Raw genomic sequence first — 22036 nt, 5'->3', positions numbered from 1 at the left:
AATTGGATGGCTGTTGGTTGCAGTACATATCCACAATGCACCAACTCGTCAAGGTTTCCTCAATAAAACCTGCCAAACATATTACTTTTACTATTCAGAAGAACTAGGTCTACAGGGTTAAAAATCACAACACCAGGTTATAGTCCAACAGGTTTAATTGGAAGCACACTAGCTTTCGGAGCGACGCTCCTTCATCAGGCGTCGCTCCAAAAGCTAGTGTGCTTCCAATTAAACCTGTTGGACGAGAACCTGGTGTTGTGTGATTTTTAACTTTGTACACCCCAGTCCAATACCGGCATCTCTGAATTAGGTCTACAGGTGCATGGATACGCCAACACCTGTCAAGTCCCCTCCAAGTCAAACAACTTCCTGACCAGAAAAGTAATTTTTTTTTGTCTATCATTAAAAGAACGTTCTAGAACTCCCTCCCTCCTTAACAGAATTGGGCTGCACCTATACCATACTGACTGCTGCAGTTCAACAGGCTCACCACACTGTTCTAGAAGTGTGGCCAAAAGGATGCCCTGATTAAGGCAATTAAAGTGGACTAAATATCAGTATTGCCAATAATGTCCACAACCAAGTACAAGCAATTTAAGAAAGGTATTATACATTTTCATTTCACTGGCTGACAAACCAAACCAGAGACTCTCGGGATTTTTTGAAAAATATTAGTTTTCCATTTCAGTAATAAAACCATCCTACTTCTGTTAACTTGTTAGATAACGCCTCTGTTCTACTCTCTACTTCTCTATCACCAATGAGATTCCTTTTTTTCTTCAAGTCCCCCTATGGACAGAAAACAGTAAACCCTTAAGCTTTGTATCCTCTATTATTTAGGGACATTAAAAATGGCAGAAGACGGGGTTAATATTGCATATTCTTTTCTCAAAAACAGAAGAAAAATAAAAGAAATCCAAAAATGCATTAAGTAAAATTGGGAATACACTGGCTGCTGAAATGGCCAACCTAATAATAAATCTGTTCTTATTTTGTTCCAACTCCACAAAATGACTTACATGTACATATGTAAGGACATTATCAGATAAAATTTGATACAACCATATACAGGGGTTAGGATAGGTTACCAAAACCTTGGCAAGATTGAAAGGAGGGAAAAATAAAGTCCATATGACTAATAATAATGTTTAAGTGATTCAAGAGTCACTAATTAATTTCTAGGAAAAAGGTCAGATTAGAATCTATTTAAAGGTTTTGCAGATCTATTGAAAAATGTACAAGAAAATGAATTATTTTTTATTTTAAATCTTTACTTGTGGTATGTGACTGGCTCAGTTATTTCCCACTTTAATCCCAAACTTTTTAAACAGCTTCTGTGGTTTCAGCACTGGTACTGTTTAATTTGCCTGATATTGTTCTGCAGCATAATTTGGTATCACTCAGTCAACCGAACAACCTGACAAAAAGGCAAGATTACTTTATGATAATGTAGCACGATGTTTTTAGCTAAGTATACATAGTGCTTTAGAACAAGTGAAAGATAAAGAGGTAAATAAATAACTAAACAGGCTGATAATAAGTTAAAACTTCATATTCTGTAAAGCAAAAATACAAACAAACAATGAAAAGGCAACAGATCCGTTACCACCAGTGACAAAGAATAAAAAAGTTAACATTTGGCATATAATCCCACATCAGAACTAAAAATTGAAAAATAAGCAAGAAATTTACTATGGTTATAACAATCTAACTATAGACTATCACATGAAAATGAGAGACTGACCAGCAACTTTGACTTACTGTATATATCATGCAAGAATATCACATCTGTGTTGGATCAAAACCCTTCATTGATCATTTCCCCTACATTCACAATAACAGCTACAACTTTACAAATTTCTCAATATCATTATGGGTAGTTTTTTCCTGTTATGTTTTACCACGCTTACAGATTGCTTACAGCATTGATTTCATAAAGCTACAGAAATGTATATGTTCCCAGAGAAAGTTAAATAAACTACCTATACAGAAATTTTGGTGAAGACAAACTAAATGCGACCTTTAAATAATTCCATTTCATCTTTGAATGCATTGCAGTCATTTTACGCATCTGAACACAGATATTCACAGCATGTGAATATACAAAGGCAAGTTCAGCACTTACAGCACTGAGGGCTTTTCATTCGATTGCAACTCGAACTGTACTGAAGCTGCAAATAAATGATTTACTTTTGTGTTCCAAATTCGAGTTGTCAAACATCATTACTAGTGGTTAGAGACCTTCATCTCATGATATTTATAGCACAAACTGTTTATGTTTCCTATTGTTTCTATCCAAACTGAAATCCTGGAATAAAATTAAAAGGACTCACCTCTCTGTTCTCCACTATACACCACATTCGTAGCTGATAAACTGATCTGGCATTGGAAATGCAGAAATGTCACTGATAAACTTCAAGCAGCAAATCCGGCAGAATTAAATATAGGGGAAGGAAGGGAGCAGATTCCGAAACAGCCGGGCACTATTTGGCCGATTAATCCAAGCACCTCATTTGACAGATGGGGAAGGGAGAGGAAGAGGGGCACAGACACAGGGTGGAGACAGAAAGGGAAGATAGCTTGGAAGAAAACTGAGAAAGGAGGAAAGTGCAGAAGAGACAGAAGGGGGAAAGGAGACGGAGAGGGGGAAGAAAACAGCAGAGAAAGTAGTGGCGGAGGCAAAGAAAGATGATATTCCCTGTGTCTCTTGCTGAGGCATTAGATCAGTTGTTGAAAGTATACAAACACGAATGTCTGTTCATTTATAATTACACCATTCTGATAAGGTACGTTCTTCCTGATGAAGACAGACAGCAGCTAGAAAGTATACCGAATAAGACATTCCTACACTTAACCCAGAAACATACCAAGCTGCTACTCGACCTCAACTCCGCCTGTGGATTTAATACATTTTGTAGATGAATTACTAACAACGAGAGAGGAAAAAAGAAACCTTTAAGGTGGCGGAGCCGTTCTTGAAAACAAATTCACGTGGACTGCGGACTTATCTGGGTAATAATCTGGTCGAATAATTCTATAGATGAAATATAAAAGCTACTTGTTTCGCCTATTCCCACACCAACTAACAGAGCGCTCCACTGCCACTACATTTACACACTGAGGGGAGCTCAGCTCACAAGGAGAACCTTGGAAAATTATAACTTTCAACAATATAGTTATTTAGAATTAAATACCAAAATGGTGGGTAATTTATTTGAGAGCTCGGGTGAACGTTTCTATTTAGTGTTGGTGGTCAAGTTGACAGAGACCTGGAGGGATTAGACCGGTTTCAGTCAACACATTCTGCAGCAATCACCGTGTCCATCCGTGCCATGGTCAGCGTGTGCCGAAAGCTTTTTTTTAATTCCCCCCTCGGAGATGTTAGTAAAAGGCACGAGATAATGTCCACCTCTGTACGGATCGGCCGGCAATCTCAGATATTCACCATAGTCGGCGCCAGAGACTGATTAAAAGCCGCCGCCGCCGCCAGGAACCTCTGACAGCCATTTCACAGCAGCTCCTCCTCACTCACGCACTTTACAAAGCTTCTCCATCGAAGCGAACTGCATTCCGTGAAATTAGACGTTGGTGAAGCACCGGCGATTTCCCAGGAACTGTGACCGTGGCATATACCCCCCCCCCCCCCCCCCTTGCAGATTCGAGTGCAGAATTCCTGCCCGCCTTACCTTTGCGATGCTAGCAAGAGTTTGATGCTTCTGCCATTGACTTTGTCCGGGTGAAGTTTCCCATCCCTAAGTCCGCAGCTCTCCAAGCCTCTTGCTCTTTTTTTCTCCCCCTCCCCACACAAAAAAAAAATGTTCCGGCAAAGTTCTGTAACGGTTTCCCCTCTAGCCAGCGAGAAAGCAGTTTAAAGCGCCTGGTGCCAGTTGGGCTGGCCGCGTTGGGCTGCACTACTTGCGACGGCAGCTGTCCGCTCTCCCCCGCGCTGTTTCTCACAGAGCTCGCACATACTGCTGTCACCGCCACGCCGCTGCTACTGAGAAACGACCGGCTCAAACTCTGCAAACTCCCCCACAGCGCACGCGCACGCCGGCCAATCGCCAATGGCTCGTGCCCCGTCAACTGCCGAACGGCCCGCGAGCAGCCCCGGCCGCCAATCACGTTGGAGTCTGCTGCTTTCCCGCCCTTTGCCAGTCAGCTTGAGGCAACGGGCTTTGCACTGTCGTCCTCCTGAAGTTATAAATCTATGTGGAGGTAACCGACTTATATTCCTATTCTAGCTGTTCGGATGCAACCACAGCACTCTATCTAACCGTGAATTTGAGGAATTTCCTGTGTATGTTCCGACATTATGCTCTCCATCATCAGCGAAGATGCACTGCAGTAAATCATCAAGGCTCCTCCAGCAGCACTTTCAAAACACACCCAGAAAGGCAAGATCAGCAGGTGATTAGGAACCCACCGCCACGTGTAAGCTTCCTCCAAACCACACACCACTCTGGTTTGCATTATATTCCTTCAAATCTCTAGGGTGAAAATTCCTGAAACTCCCCAGCAGCAGTGTGCCCCTACAACCCAATGTTTGCAATAGTTCACAGCACCTTGCCTAGGGCATTTAGAGATGGGCAATTCAGTCCTGGCCTACTCAATGACACCAATACCCCATAACAAATGGAAAAAAAGCTTCAGTTAATAGGAACACAGAGCTTTTGTTTTCACTTCTCCTTTCACTACAATGCTATTCTTTACCTTTTTTTTCAGATCCCCAAAATTGCAAAGTAGCTGGGCAATGTCAGAAGAACTAAAAGTCAAAGGGAAAGAGCAGATTGATGTTGAAGAAACAACATTATCCTCATACACAGTCCCAACTCAGTGACTTACTCTCTACTTTAACGGATAACTTAGAGGTAGTCTCTGGAGTGATGTGCTGAACATAAGTGACTGCAGCTAGAAGAGAGAAGGCAGTCTAAGTGCTAGTTTGTCAAAGGATGAAATTACATGTGAGTTCTGTGCAGAGATGCCAATTTGGAACTTGCTGAGCTGATCCACAAAACAATGTTGATGCAGATGCATACTGAAATGCCTGCTGCATTGCCACATCTGTCTGAAACTCTTCATTTAATGTCACAGCACATGCAGAGGTATAGCACCATTCTGGAACAGGGATTGGAGCCAATCCTGTCCAGGATGGAAGTGGTAACCATCTCTATCCATCATGTAGCATCTGATGGCTCACCTTCCAAACTAAGACAAGCAGAAAACAATCAACAAATGTCTAGTGCAGTGGAAACTGCAAGCTCAAACTGCTTCAAATGTGTGTGAAGCGGCTTTCAGAATGTTGCAGCAATCTATCCTCCAGTACATTACTAATATTGTTTTTGTGCCGTCCATGACAGTGGTGCCAGCACCTTGGAGCACAAGTCTGCTGTCCTTTTCCATGCTGACAACATTTGTCCTTCTACATCTGCCATTTTGCCAGTGTCCTTACTGCTTCTGACAGCCAGCCAGTCCAGATACCAATCACTCATTCTGAGATGATACAGTTTGAGGCCAGGCCGTCCAGGATCAGAACTCATCATATTTATCTTGCAAAAGCATTTTCATTCTCACTGAAAGTCAGCAATATTACATCAGTCATGCTTCAGCCACCTAATGTATGAACTATTGAATGACTTAATTTGTAAAATGGAACATTTACTTAATATCTACATATAATACTGTGACCACAAGAGTGTTGTAAGGGAAGGTAAGTTATGGGACTGTTGGTAAATGAGGATTTGGGATTGTGTTCACTGGTACTTTAGTCAGATGGGTTGATCAGTGACAGACTGGCCAAAAAGACACCTGTTGATTTCTTTTTCTCTTCCTCCTTCATTCTTTTTCCTTTTACTCCTTCCTCTTTGTCTTCCTGTATCCTCTTCCCTGACCTTGTTGCCAACAGCTACAGATCCATGATGGCACGATTTTATACCATGCAGCAGATCTCACACATCTTGATCCATGTTCTAATGAATATGGAAGGGATTTTCTATAGTACTCTAAACTTTTGAAGTCTTGATGTGGTAATTTAATAGTTTACTTAATCACATTTGATTCATAGCATGGCACTTATTATTTCTATACTGCCCACATATATATGGATTGTACACTGAATTCTTGAGATCCCTTGACCATCAAGCATCTTCTGACTTGCTCTGGTAGCCCAAATGCAAATGCCACGGCAGACTTCAAGAATGCAGTCATTGTCACTGATCTTAGAATTATAAACATTGACCTGTCTGATGCAGTGAATATTGCCACACTCCAGCTCAGGATTTTGGAAGTGGAATTGCATTTGGTTGCAGTACCTCAGAATAACTCGTGGTGTCTAGGCAGCAATCTATCCAGTCAGTGGCATCTGCACCAAGAAGAGCTGTGCTTGCTCTACTGCTGTTATGGCAATAGAGAATGAAATGCATTCATTTTTCTTTGCATACAGAGCGTCAGTATTGTCTCTTATATAACAGGGAACAACAAATTAGGTGATGTTGGGGAAAAGACCCAGATACACAAATGTTTAAGGTCACAGAAACCTTCACTGCTTCTGGAAAATTCAACTGCACACTTAACTATGACTGCAAAACTAATCAGATTTCTTTGAGTACTTCCTATGTGAACTGAAGACGCCTGATGCTATGTCCTTCGCTTAGATTGCAGTTAAGATAATTACTGTTTAAGCCCTGGCAGGATATTACCAGCTGCCGAGAACCCTTTTCCCTGACTTCCTTTCCTTTTCCAGGAGCTTGTCCTCCTCTGCATTGCCTATTCCCATTGTCTCTCTTGTGATTTAGGTCAAGAAGGTTGCAAAGTATCACGGGAGATAGTGATCAATGCAGAAATGAAGTCAGAACCAAGTCCTTCAGTACCTGTCATCCCACTTCCTGTAGACTTCAGGAACTTTAAATAATAGTACAAACCATCACTTATGCAGACTCAGCAACAACCTCTAGAAATCAATTAGCACTAACCTGAAAATGGTTGATGATCCCTATAAATAGCACTGGGGCAGCAGTCCTTCCTACTGCTGAACACACATTCAGCAATGTGAAGTTAAGAAAAGACATTACCTGGAATGTTGAGCTTCAAAGTGGCAATGTTGGCTTCAAATCAACGTTAACCTCTAATTGATATTGTGACCTTTCTATACTGGACATGTCTAGTGTTCACTCCCTGCATCAAAGGTGACACCTGGAATGACTTGCATCAGAGGTGTGCAAATGCACAACAGGCACAGTTTTAGACTGAAAATACCACCCATGATGCTGAATGTACTGATTTTGCAGCAAAAATGAATTGTCTAGTCTCTTTGAGGGAGAATTGTGGGCCATAATTTATGGAGAATCAAACATCTTCAGTTCATTAAGAAGATGCTCAATTAAATCTTCACCAGCTGTTGCACCCACACTGACTGGATAGATTGCTGCCTAGACACCACGAGTTATTCTGAGGTACTGCAACCAAATGCAATTCCACTCCCAAAATCCTGAGCTGGAATGGGAAGGGTGAGGATGGATTTACCAGAGGCTGTAAAGGTGACTGTAACTTTGTTTTTATCTGAGTAGGCTGACCAACCATTGGTATAACTCAATGTCTCTCAATGCAATTCACAGGTTAGACATGGATATGGCTTCAATTATACCAATTTAACCACATGCACTAATTTTAGTTGACAACACTTGACATATAATGCAGATAAAAGTACTTCCTCTGTACATTTTGTTAACAGATGTCTAATAATATTTATAAATAAGCTAAAGAAATAAATCAATCCCAACAACCAAAAAAATTCACAAGTTACAATCAATCATGCCATTTACAAATACGCAAAAATATTGAGTTCACATTCACAAAAATTGTTGATTACTCACTTTATTTATTGATCAGAAAAATGATTAAACATATTTGGATTCACAATTAGCCACATAATGAGCAAACATATAGCACAACACTATTTTAACATCTTAGCAGGTTGGCATTTCCCACAGTGCTGCACTCAATTGTCAGCCTAGATTGTGTGCTCAGCGTCCAGTTTGTAGCTTTGTGAATCAGCAGGTTAATGATTGAAACCTGAGAATGCTATCATTGCTGACAAATGTTCTATGGCTCTCCTATTTTCACAAAAACTCATCATAACCTACAGTCATATTGTTCCATGACACCAAAAATGAATAACATATGTAAAAATAACGTAAGCCACTGTTGTTGAATATATATACCCTTTCAGATTTGTGTTTCCAAGTACGGGTAGACTTTACAATTTCTCTTCAATATCAGCTCAATACATTAAAGTGATCACTGGCAGCCTGATTTCTGTCAATCAATATTGGACTAATTTTTTTTACATAATTATAAATACTGTATTTTCCTTTCAATATTATATCAATGTGCTGATATAGCAATGGACAACAAAGTTTGTTTTTTTAAATAGTCCATTATGCTATAAATCATTGTAGACAATCCCATTTGATTTAATATCACATCAGTTGTAGAAAGTTAATACTTACAATGTACTTTTCTTTGAATTTTGGATCAGTGCTTAGATTAGCTTAGGTAGGAGTCTATTTATTAAACATCTTGTCTGATTGAATGCCAGAATATCAGTTGATGAGGGTCTTGATACATGACCCTTTAAGAAACATCAACTTTATGAGTCGTCATTTGTATAAGCGATTTGGATGAGAATTTAGGACATAGTAAGTTTGCAGATGACACTAAAATTGGTGATATAGTCGACAGTGAAAAAGGTCATCTAAGATTACCAAGGGATCTTGATCAGTTAGGCCAATGGGCTGAAGAGCGGCAGATCAAGTTTAATTCAGATAAATGTGAAATATTGCATTTTAGTAAAATGTAAAAAGGCAGACTTATACAATTAATGGTAGTGACCTGGGCAATATTGTTGAGAGACCTTGGAGTTTATGTACGTAGTTCTTTGGAAGTTGTATCACAGGTAGACAGGGTGGTTAAGAAGGCGTTTAGCACACTTGCCTTCGTTGATCAGACCATTGAGTACAGGAGTTCACTCAGTAACTCTGTTCAATTGTGTTCACATTTCATAACTATCCCACAGAAACCGAATCCTTCCAATCCAGTTTTATCATCTTAATTACATGACAATTGACCTTTGTAAATGTTGACACACTCTAAGCTGTCTCCAGTTAAATTCACCCTATGAGTAAAACTTACAATTTTCCTAAAAAACTGATACACTCCTTGGAGATTCCCTGTAAATACTGACACACTAATTTGGGACACCTCTTATATACTGGGCCATAACTTTAAGTTGAGAGGAAAAAGATTTAAAAGGGACCTGAGGAGTATCTTTTTCAGACAGTAGTTGGTTTATATGTGCAATGAACTGTCAGATGAAATGGAAGATGCAGGTTCAGTTACATTTAAAAACAGATTTGGATAGATACATGAATAGGGAAAGGTTGATTGTGATATGGCTCAAAGGCAGGCAAGTGGGAGTAGTTTAGTTTGGGAAACTTGGTTGACATGGACGAGTTGAACCAGAGAGTCTGTTTCCAGGCTGTATGAGTCAATGACTCAAAGTAGGTGCTGTGAATCCAAAACACAGAAATTCTTTAAGAAACTCAGCAGGTCTGGCAGGGGCAATGTGTGGAATCAAGCCCTAAATCTACATCATTTAGAAAAGGAATTGACATCATACTGTTGCTGTTATTCTGAATCATACATCAGCATCTAGCCAATTGAGCAAACCAGATCTCTCTGAGGAATCCATGACCTCTCACCTTAAAAGGTAATTTAATAGAAGGAGAAGGTGTCTATTCCAGCCAGTTGAGTATAAAAGAGGTAAAGAAAGTGTCTAGTATTTTTTTTACAATTACTGCTTATATGCCGGAGCACACTTTTTGATTGGAGAGAAGGGAAGGGAGGGGAATAATGGAAGCAATTGTGATGGAAGGGACTGGAAGAACAATTAAATAATTTATTCCATTACTTTTTGTCTTACAACATCATCCAATCTTTTTGTCACATGATCATTCCTCCTCCTACCTTATATATACGTTTCTCCCACTCCTTTCCTTACCTCGATAATCACTTTGAAAAATTAACATCTCTGACTAGAGTCATCAATCTGAAACACTAAGTCCGTTTATCCATAGGTGCTGCTTGACCGATGGTGCATTTTCTTTTACCATTTTCAGCTTTTATTTCCGTGCTGCACCTGACCTTTCATTGCAGCTCGAACGCAATATGCGTTAATCACCATGGACAGCGTCCTTTGTCTACATGAAATCAAACATCTTTATGTCCTGTTGTGAATGTTTTTCTCCATCGGTGGTCTATCTATGTCAATCAGCTTGGACATAAATGGCTTGTTGAGTAAAAAACTTAATATTGCACTGCAGACATTGGAACCTCTGGTATTGCTGCAATTTTTGTGTTATTTCTTTCTAGGTTTGACTTGATTTTATGAGTTACAAGTAGTTCTCATTTAATACTACCCTGTTTAATGTTGTTATTTTAGGACCTGTTTGTTCCTTTGAGTTAGGTTGACTTTTTTCATTCACTCTTGAGATGTCGCTGGCTGGCAAGCCTTTATCGCCCATCCCTACACGCTCTTGAAATGGTGGTGGTGAACTGCCTTCACGAACCACTGCAGTCCACATTCTGTAGATTGATCTACAATGCCATTAGGGAGGGAACTGCAGGATTTTGATGCAGCAGTTTTGTAGGAATAGCGATATATTTCCAAGTCAAGATGGTGAGTGGCTTGAAATGGCACTTGCGGGTAGTGGTGTTACCATGTATCTGCTGCCTTTATCCATTTAGATAGAAGTGGTCATGGGTTTTGAAGGTGCTGTTTAAGGACCTTTCGTGAATTTCTGCAGTGTATCTTGTTGATAGTACACACTGCTGGTACTGAACATGGCAGTGAAGGGAGTGGATACTTGTGGATGTGGTGCCAATCAAGTCAATTTACATATTGATGTCATATGTTGCTTTTTGCTACATCGTCTAATGCCAGATTTATCTGCTGCAGGATCCAAACTTATCTTAATTTACTCAAGGCGAAGTATGAGAAAGCCATTAGTTGCAGAAAGGTAGGTCATTGGCAATAGCTTTTCCATCATTTCTGCTGGCAATATTAATAAATGGAAGCTCAAGAGTTAAAATGTTCAGAGCTTCATGAACAGGAATCCACGAGGATATTCCACCAGAATCATGATGTGTTCTCAATAGTGATTTTAGCATACCTGGGGCTTTGATGTCTGCAATTCAACATTTTGGTCTGTGCCACAACAAGCTACTCGAGGATCATACATGTGCTAATTGAATTTGGTTAATGGCTGACAGAGTCATAGAGATGCACAGCATGGAAACGCCCTTCGGTCCAATTCGTCCATGCTGACCAGATATCCTAACCCAATCTAGTCCCACCTGCCAGCAGCTGGCCCATATCCCTCCCAACCTTTCCTATTCATATACCCATTCAGATGCCTTTTAAATGTTACAATTGTACTAGCCTCCACCACTTCCTCTGGCAGCTCATTCCATATACGTACCACCCTCTGAGTGAAAAGGTTGCTCTTTAGCTCTCTTTTATATCTTTCCCCTCTCACCCTAAACCTATGCCCTCTAGTTCTGCACTCCCCCACCCCAAGGAAAAGGTCTTGTATATTTATCCTATCCATGCCCCTCATCACTTTATAAACCTCTATAAGGTAACCCCTCAGCCTCCGACGCTCCAGGGAAAACAGCCTGAGCTTATTCAACCTTTCCCTGTAGCTCAAATCCTCCAACCCTGGCAACATCCTTGTAAATCTTTTCTGAACCCTTCAAAGTTTCACAACATCTTTCCAATAGAAAGAAGACCAGAATTGCACGCAATATTCCAACAGTGGCCTAACCAATGTTCTGCAAAGCCACAACATGACCTCCCAACTTCTGTACTCAATACTCTGACCAATAAAGGAAAGCATACCAAATGTCTTCTTCACTATCCTATCGACCTGCGACTCCATTTTCAAGGAGCTATGAACCTGCACTCCAAGGTCTCTTTGTTCAGCAACACTCCCTAGGACCTGACCATTAAGTGTATAAGTCCTGCTAAGATTTGCTTTCCCAAAATGCAGCACCTCATATTTATCTAAATTAAACTCCATCTGCCACTTCTCAGCCCATTGGCCCATCTGATCAAGATCCTGTTGCAATCTGAGATAACCTTCTTCGCTGTCCACTACACCTCTAATTTTGGTGTCATCAGCAAACTTACTAATGATACCTCTTATGCTCACATCCAAATCATTTATATAAATGATGAAAAGTAGAGGACCTAGCACCGATCCTTATGGCACTCCACTGGTCACAGGCTTCCAGTCTGAAAAACAACCCTCCACTATCATCCTCTTTCTTCTACCTTTGAGCCAGTTCTGTATCCAAATGGTGGGTTCTCTCTCTTTCGATAAGATCTAATCTTGCTCACCACTCTCCCATGGGAAACCTTGTCGAACGTCTTACCAAAGTCCATATCGATCGCATCTACTGCTCTGCCCTCATCAATCCTCTCTGTTACTTCTTCAAAAAACTCAATCAAGTTTGTGAGACATGATTTCCCACGCATAAAGCCATGTTGACTATCCCTAATCAGTCCTTGCCTTTCCTAATATATGTACATCCTGTCCATGTACAACTTGCCCACCACCGACATCAGGCTCACTGGTTTATAGTTCCTTGGCTTGTATTTACCACCTTTCTTAAACAGTGGCACCATGTTAGCCGTCTCCTGTATTCCGGCACCTCACCTGTGACTATCGATAACACAAATATCTCAGTAAGAGGCCCAGCAATCACTTTCCTAGCTTCTCACAGAGTTCTAGGGTAGACCTGATCAGGTCCTGGGGATTTATCCATTTTTATGTGTTTCAAGACATCCAGCACTCTCTCCTCAGTAATATGGACATTTTTCAAGATGTCACCATCTATTTCCCTACATTCTATATCTTCCATGTTCTTTTCCACAATAAATACTGATGCAAAATACTCTTTTAGTACCTGCCCCACCTCCTGTGGCTCCACACAAAGGCCACCTTGCTGATCTTTGAGGGTCCTATTCTCTCCCTTGTTACCCTTTTGTCTTTAATGTATTTGTAAAATCCCTTTGGATTCTCCTTAACACTATTTGCCAAAGCTATCTCATGTCCCCTTTTTGCCCTCCTGATTTCCCTCTTAAGTATACTCCTACTTCCTTTACACTCTTCTAAGGATTCACTCGATCTATCCGATCTATACCTTACATATGCTTCCTTCTTTTTCTTAACCAAACTCTCAATTTCTTTAGTCATCCAGTATTCTCTATACCTTCCAGCCTTTCCTTTCACACTAACAGAAATATACTTTCTCTGGACTCTCATTATCTCATTTCTCAAGGCTTCACATTTTCCAGCCGTCCCTTTAGCTGCGAACATCTGTGCCCAATCAGCTTTTGAAAGTTCTTGCTTAATACTGTCAAAATTGGCCTTTCCTCCAATTTAGAACCTCATCTTTTAGATGTGGTCTATCCTTTTGCATCACTATTTTAAAACTAATAGAATTATGATTGCTGGCCCCAAAGTGCTCCCCCACTGACACTTCAGTCACCTGCCCTGCTTTATTTCCCAAGAGTAGGTTAAGGTTTGCATCTTCTCTAGTAGGTACATTGACACATTCAATTATCAGAAAATGTTCTTGTACACACCTAACAAATTTCTCTCCATCTAAACCCCTAACACTATGGCAGTCCCAGTCTATGTTTGGAAAGTTAAAATACCCTCCATAACCACCCTATTATTCTTACAGATAACTGAGATCTCCTTACAAATTTGTTTCTCAATTTCCCTCTGACTCTAAGGGGGTCTATAATACAGTCCCAATAAGGTGATCATCCCTTTCTTATTTCTCAGTTCCACCCAAATAACTTCCCTGGATGTATTTCCTGGAATATCCTCCCTCATTACAGCTGTAATGCTATCCCTTATCAAAAATGCCACACCTCCTCCTCTCTTGTCTCCCTCTCTGTCCTTCCTGTAGCATTTGTATCCTGGAACATTAAGCTGCCAGTCCTGTCCATCCCTGAGCCACAGTTCTGTAATTGCAATGATATCCCAGTCCCCTGTTCCTAACCATGCCCTGAGTTCATCTGCCTTCCCTGTTAGACCTCTTGCATTGAAATAAATGCAGTTAAATTTATCAGTCCAACCTTGTTCTCTGTTTTGTCCCTGCCTGCCCTGACTGTTTGACTGACCTTTGTTCTCAGCTGTACCAGTCTCAGATTGAAATCTTTCCTCACCATCTCCCTGGACCACCCTGCCCCCAGAAAAGACGCACAAACAGGAAAACGTCACAAAAGAATGCTTGCTTTAATGTTGAGTTGAAAGAGTGCTGTCCATGGGTGTTCTGGGAATTTGATTTAATTATGAATGGAAAGGATGTTGTCCATGGTCATTAGAGTATTGGATTCAAATTAAATGGGAAAGGTGTTCTCCTTGGACATAAGAATTGACACAGCAGATCAGGCAACATCTGTGAAGAAACATATTGTTTCAAGTTGATGGTTATGTTGTAAATAAAAATTAGTCGAGAATCAGATTTAGCAACAAGTCAAAGCAAAGTTTATTAAACAAAAGCTTTTGGGAGTTACGAGGTCACCCTTAACACAGGGTTTCAACCAAGTAGTCTTGCCAATTACAAAATTTAGCACCTTTTTATATCTTTGAGATACAGCGACGACACATTTTTGATGACGTACGCAGAATGGCCCATAACTGACATCCAAGCTGTCCCATGACTAGCATCCAAGCACAGTAATCGGTTATTTTGGGTTTATAGTTTTACCTGACTTCTGCTTTCATCTGCTCCTGCAAGCTTTAGCAACCATCAGCACAGAAACACAACTAGCACAAAAGCTTTGGCAACTATTCGCACAAGATTTTAGTCAACAATCCTAGCATGCTCAGCTTCAGGCTTCTCATCAGAACTGGAAGAAATTTTAGTCTTAAAGTATAATGGCAAGAAAAGGGGTTGGAAGAAAGAATAAAAATAAGAAGTGGAAACCAGTATTGATTATAAGTCAAATTCTAAATTAAAAAGAAAATTCCTTCTAGGACAGAGGGCTTGGAGCTTCTATGGCCAGTTAATGCAATTATGGAAATAAAGTTACACCAACATTATACATATTGAATAGCACTGAATCAGGACTGCACCCTTGATAACACATTGAGTACTACTGTGCAGTATTTACACACTAGAATCTGGATTGAAACCACATATAGCTGAAAATGTGTTGCTGGAAAAGCGCAGCAGGTCAGGCAGCATCCAAGGAGCAGGAAAATCGATGTTTCGGGCATAAGCCCTTCTTCAGGAATCCTGAAGAAGGGCTTATGCCCGAAACGTCGATTCTCCTGCTCCTTGGATGCTGCCTGACCTGCTGCGCTTTTCCAGCAACACATTTTCAGCTCTGATCTCCAGCATCTGCAGTCCTCACTTTCTCCTCGAAGATTGAAACCACATATATATTGGTATCATCAATTATGCCATGAACTTCTACAGAGAGATCTAACTGGAGAAGTGAAAGAAAACCGTCCTTGCATTTTCTTCAAGTAAATATGAATTAGTACATTATTTATGTTATAGTTTGAAATTTATTTTGCAAGATATTTCAGCCAGGAGTGCCCAATACTGCATGCATATGGCATAGATTTTTAACTCAAACATTTTTTTTTCCAAGCGAGAAAATGTCTGAAGAAAACCAATTCCAAATTTTACATATATTTCTTTAGGAGCCCATGATTCAATTAAAGGCATTTCACTTAAGTAAGTGATTCTCAGGAATGGATCCGCAATGTTATTTCTAGGATCTGAACATGTCCCATGGTAACAAACTGTGTTCCTTGACTATGGTATTGGGATACCTATTCCAAATATTATCAATTCATGACTTCAACCTAGTCTCATCTATTCAGAAATTGTTATGGACATGCACAAATATCCTGCAAGGAATTTGATTTTTTGTATAATTTTATATCTGAAAAATATCACATCCTTTCAATTTTGTGCACAGCAAGTTCCCACAATCAGCTATGTAGCCAAATTATCAGATAATTAGTTTTAGTTTTGCTAATGTACATCACCAAAGTGGCCTATTAATTGTGAGACTGAGTCAGTAGCATGGTGAGAGAACTGATATGAGGGAAAGACCCACTTGACTTTTGCCTGTAATTGACCATTTGTCCAAAGAGTTATTGGTACAAGAAATGAGGTCCCATTTTCTGTTTGAGGAAATCCTGCACCATGGGGTGTTGCACTACCAATATCCTGCATGAAATGAGAACAGATCTAATGGCTCAAAACTGGGAAACTACAAGTCTCAGCATTCAGTCAGGAACAACATAAGATTCAGACACAATGTAACATCAACTGGAATATCCCTCCTTTTAGCATTACCTTCATATCAGAGCATTCACCCTGGTTAAATGAGTATAAAAGAGCATACCATGAGGAGCGTTTGATGTTATAAAATGGAATGCAAATACAGTGAAGCGATAACATAGAACTACATGCTTACCAAACAGCAGAAATCAAAGACAGAGCAAACCAATCTCAATCAATGGATTAGATCAGAGGTCTAAGGCCCTGTTATATCATCATAAATAATGATGGATAACTAACAGTAAGTGCAAAAGACAAGGCCGAAATATTTAGAAATATATTAATCTGGAAGGAAGGATCAAATGCAATCCAACTCAGCTTTCTTCTGAACCCTCAACATCACATAAGCAAGTCTTGAGTCATTTCAATTCACTCCACATTGAATTTTTTAAAAAATGGTTGGAACGCACAAGATATTTTTAAAAATGGGTCCTGTCAACATGTGGCTCTCGTGTACATGTGGATCCAGTGCTGAAGCCCCTGCACTCTCAAATTTGTTATGCTTTAACCAAGCTGTGCCTGTACATGTTTAATATTGGCATCTAAACAACAAAATGGAAAATTGGCTAGGTGTGACCAATAGAAAAAATAAAGCTAAATGCAATCCAACCAATTACTGCACTATCAACCATTAGCATTGGAAGGGGTCCTTAACAATACAATCAAGTGGAATCTACTTAACAATCACTTATACTCAGTTTGGGTTCCACCAGAGTCATTTGAGTATCGACCTCATCATAGCTTTGTTCCAAATATGTCCAGGAGTACTGCATACCAGAGGTGAGGTGAGAGTGACTGGCTTTGATATCAAAGCAGCATTTGACTGAGCATGGCATCAAGGAACTTTGATCTTACACTGGTAAATAGCAAATAAATAGTAAGTAATCTTCATACTATTCAAGTAACAAGCTTCGCCAACAAGAGAAACTTTAATACCTCCACATTACAATTAATTGAATTTTTATCACCAAATCCCTACTCTTAAATATCCAAAAACATAACTGATCCAGTCTCAAAATTACAATAGTCATGCAATGGTTTCAAGCGCCTTTCAGAGGCTGATTATTCTGCAATGGATATCTTTGGTGATATATTTTTGAAAGTGTATTCTACACATGCAAATGTGGAGTTTAGAAGTGGGAAAGAGCACCTTGAATTTTCCAGGATGAATGCAGTTCCAACAAAACTGGTGTATCAGTCACCATCTACCACAAAGCCTTGTCCACTGCTTTAAACATTCATGCCCTCCACCACTCAAGCAGTGTGGTAATAGTGTTCACCATCTACAAAAGCACTGCAGCAACTCACAGTCTTCCTTGGCAATGCCTTCTAAGTTTACAATTTCTACTGCCTAGAAAGAAAAAAGCAAGCACATGCATGAGATCACCATTTCTGAGCATCACTGTGAGTGTAACTACACCACACGGACTGCATTAGCTTAAGAAGATAGGTCACCACTGTCTTCTCAAAGGCTGTTAGTTACATACAGTAAGTTCTGACCTTTCCAAGCAATGCCCTCATTTCATGAATGTATAAGAGAAAATTTCCATGTTGTCTGTAAGCAATGTCATTTACAACAGCAACTCAGCTTCACACCAAGCATGCCATTCCATCATTTCTTCTTACATACCTTGTCCCAGCGAGTTTTGAGAAAATTTGTAGCTCAGGTTGAGGTTCTGGATGTAGGTTTGCTCGCTGAGCTGGAAGGTTCATTTCTAGACGTTTCGTCACCCTACTCGGTAACATTTTCAGTGGGCCTTTGGGCATCTGGAAATGAACCTTCCAGCTCAGCGAGCAAACCTACATTCATACCCTGCCCCTTTTCACTGCTGAACTGGTATTTTCAGATTGTTTGCCCAATATCCATATTTATCGATAACTTCCAGTTGAACACTGGAAAGAACAGTCATTGTCTTTCCATAACCCCCACCAGAAAATGCATATTTTTGCCATCAATGTCATACTGAGCAATGGAAACAACTAAAATAGATTAGAGAACTGATTGATAGCTCAATAAGAAATTGCTTTTTAATTCATGTGGCACAGGCACCAGTATCTGAGTGAAATGTATAACGAGAGAAATTGAAAGGAATAAGGAAATAATCTCTAATGGGAGTACTTTATATGCTCCTAACAGTTGCTGGACTGTAGGGTAGGGTTTAAATCAAGAAATAATGAAGCCACAATGTTTATGGGTGATGTTACTCTATTAGATCATTCAAGTTGCCAAAGCTAGAATACAGGAGAAAGTGAGGACTGGATGCTGGAGATCAGAGTTTTAAGGGGCTATGGCTTTAAGGGCTTATGCCCGAAATGTCGATTCTCCTGCTCTTTGGAAGCTGCCTGGCCTGCTGCGCTTTTCCAGCAACACATTTTTCAAAGCTAGAATACATTCAAGATAATATCTTAGTACAATACATTCCAGAGCCAATGGCGAATGGGCTATTTTAGGCCTGGTAATGTGTAATGAGGCAGATTTGAGTCATAGAATCAGAGCTGTACAGCATGAAAACAGACTCTTCGGTCCAACTTGTCCAGGCGGACAAGATATCCTAAATTAATCTAGTCCCATTTGCCAACATCTGGCCAATATCCCTCTAAACCCATCTTATTCATTAATGCATCCAGATGCCTTTTAACTCTTATAATTGTACCAGCCTCTATCACTTCCTCTGCAGCTCATTCCATATATGAACCACCCTCTGCATGAAGAAGTTGCCCCTTAGGTCCCTTTTAAATCTTTCGCCCTCATCTTAAACCCATGCCCTTTAGTTTTGGACTCCCCTACCCTGGGGAAAAGACCTTGGCTATTCAAACTAAACATGCCTCTCACGGTTTTATCACCTCCTATCATGTCACCCCTCAGCCTCCGATACTCCAGCGAAAATAGCGTCTTCCCACAGCTCAAAACCTCTAACCCTGGCAACATTCTTGTAAATCTTTTCTAAACCGTTTCAAGTTTCACAACATCCACCCTATAGCAGGGAAACCAGAATTGCACAAGGTGTGCCAAAAGTGGCCAACCCAATGTCCTTTACAGCCACAATATGACTCCCAATTCCCTTACTCAATGCACTGACCAATAAAGAAGAAAGTGAGGACTGCAGCTGCTGGAGATCAGAGTCAAAGAATGTGGTGCTGCAAAAGCACAGCCGGTCAGGCAGCTTCCAAGGTGCAGCAGAGTCAACATTTCGATCATAAGCATTCCTAATGAAGAGCTTATGCTCAAAACATCAACTCTCCTGCTCCTCAGATGCTGCCTGACCAGCTGTGCTTTTCCAGCACCACACTGTTCGGCACTGACCAAAAAAGGCAAGCATACCAAATGCCTTTTTTACCACCCTGGTGACTTCACTTTTAAGGAACTGTGAACATACACTCCAAGGTTTCCTTGTTCAGCAACACTCCCCTGAATTTACCATTAAATGTATAAGTTCTGCCTTGATTTGCTTTTCCAAAATGTAGCACCTCACATTTATTTACATTAAATCTATCTGTCACTCCTCGGCCCATCGGATTAATTAATTATCTTATAGTAAAAGATCTTCTATGCAGGAATGACCATAACCTGATTCACTTTGAGGGTGAGAACCATGCAGCTGAAACTAATATTTTAAATAGAAGCAATTACAAAATTTTATCAACAGAGTTGGCTACAACATACTGGGAAAACAAAAGATTAAACTGCAAAATGGTGGATTAACAAGGGTAGGCGTTTCAGAAGATATTTAATATTGCTCAAAGATATTCCTTTAGAAAGGTCTAGAGTGAAACTTACATCTGTAAAGCATTAAATGTTACAATAATCTTCTAGATGAAAAATTACTCTTCTAACTCTTCCTTGTCTTCCACTCCATATCATTAGATAGTTAGAGGGAGAAATATTTCAATATTTGTCTCTGAAGATTTTTCTCAATCATGAGTTACCTATTGTATCTTCCTTCACATTACATACAAGACATAGATAGGCTGAGTTTCTGATAGTTTCAGCTAATATATAATGCCATTTGGATAAAACCAACAGCTAATTCAAAAGGCCAAGGAATATGGATAAAATCAGCCAAACTAATCCAAAAGACCAAGGAATTTTAAATACAATTACTTCATGCTCCAAAATCACCCACACTTATATTATTCCACAATCATAGAATCCCAAGTGTGAAGGCAAGCCATTCAGCCTATCCAGTCCATACCGACCCTCCAAACAGCAATCCACCTCATCCCTGTAACCCTGTATTTCCTATGGTTAACCCATTTAGCTTGCACACAATGGGCTATTTCGCACAATCAATCCAGCTAACCTGCACAACTTTGGACTGTGGAAGGAAGCCAGAGGAAATCCACGCAAACTCCACACAGCCAATCACCTGAGGATGGAATCAAACCTGGGATCCTGGCACCATGAGGCCACAGTGCTACTCACTGTACCACCATGCCACATCTTTTAGATGTTTCAATGTTCAATCACCTGAATCAAATCCTAAATTTAAAACTTGTCACATTTCTCTGGCCAAAATGATCAGATTTTGCAAAGTTTATAGTCTCAGGAAAACTCTTTAAATTGTACCAATTTTCATGGATATGCAAGCGTTCAAGAACACACATTAAAAAAGGTTTGTGAATTTAAAAAGTGCACACTCTCATAGAAAACTGACTACACCGTTGAACAATTATACTTTTTCTTAACTATATTTTCAGTAATACTGAATTGGGTAGAGGATAAATTAAAATGCTTATCTTGGGCTGTAAACCCAATTTTAGTTGTGGTGATAAAACTACACCAAATTATCACTTTTAAATACATTGATAGACAATTTTGGAATGCAAAGAAGAAGAAAGAAATGTTATGCTTTATTAGTGGAATTAAATTGGAAAATGGAACATTCTACATTTGTGATTATACGCATTAATTTTATTGGAAACCTGAAGTCTAACTTAACCCATGTAACTGCCAGCACAATTTGAACACAATTTCCCAACTGCATCTGAAGCAGAAATTCCACCCAAGATTTTATTAAAAATCAATATTTTTACATCGACAGATAATAGAATTAAAAACTGATTATATTTTGCTGAACATTTAATTATGCATATTGTATTAATTATAGAATCCTGATGATTTTAAATAATTCAAGGGATGAAGTTATGTCTCATGCAAATTTCTGGGATAGACTGTGTCTACGCAGCAAGCAGTCTCATAGAGCAAAATAGTCATAGTTTCACAGAGATAATCAGTAGCTCCAAGGAGATTAGCAGGGATGGTCTGTTGAAATATTGTGGAAGCAGCAACATGAGAATACCACTGTGTTAGGAAATTCGTAAGAGTAGCTGCTGTCCAGTCTTATTAGCAGCAATGACATCTCTCATTATTAAATAGCCTTCAAACAATTGAATATGTTCGACTTTATAATCATAAATTGTAACATTCTGCCTGCATCTGCCATCTGGAATGGCTGTTGCATTCAAGTAGGCAAGCTGGATTTGATGTTGAAGAAAAACAAAATGTATCATGCTCCAATGACACAGTCCATTAGAGTTGCTGGGAATAATGTTTATTATGCATTTGTATGCCCTGAGACTGAATTACACTGTACAATAATTT

General features: G+C 39.7%; 1 protein-coding gene across 2 annotated transcripts in view; it reads right to left on the bottom strand.

Moving 5' to 3' along the window:
* adgrb2 (adhesion G protein-coupled receptor B2) overlaps positions 1-4037 on the bottom strand; it is a 758374-nt gene extending 754337 nt beyond the window's left edge. The window contains exon 1 of one of the 2 annotated variants that reach the window (XM_072548607.1): positions 3687-4037. The gene's annotated coding sequence lies outside the window, so the exon portion shown is untranslated. Of the gene's footprint in view, positions 1-2333; positions 2432-3686 lie in introns of those variants that run through there. The other variant, XM_072548608.1, reaches the window with a different exon arrangement.
* Positions 4038-22036: the final 17999 nt, after the last annotated feature.

The sequence above is a fragment of the Chiloscyllium punctatum genome, chromosome 27 (genome assembly GCF_047496795.1).
Source record: "Chiloscyllium punctatum isolate Juve2018m chromosome 27, sChiPun1.3, whole genome shotgun sequence".
Lineage (NCBI taxonomy): Eukaryota > Metazoa > Chordata > Chondrichthyes > Orectolobiformes > Hemiscylliidae > Chiloscyllium > Chiloscyllium punctatum.
Note: the sequence above shows the minus strand (reverse complement) of the source record. Positions and strands in the feature narration are given on the sequence as shown.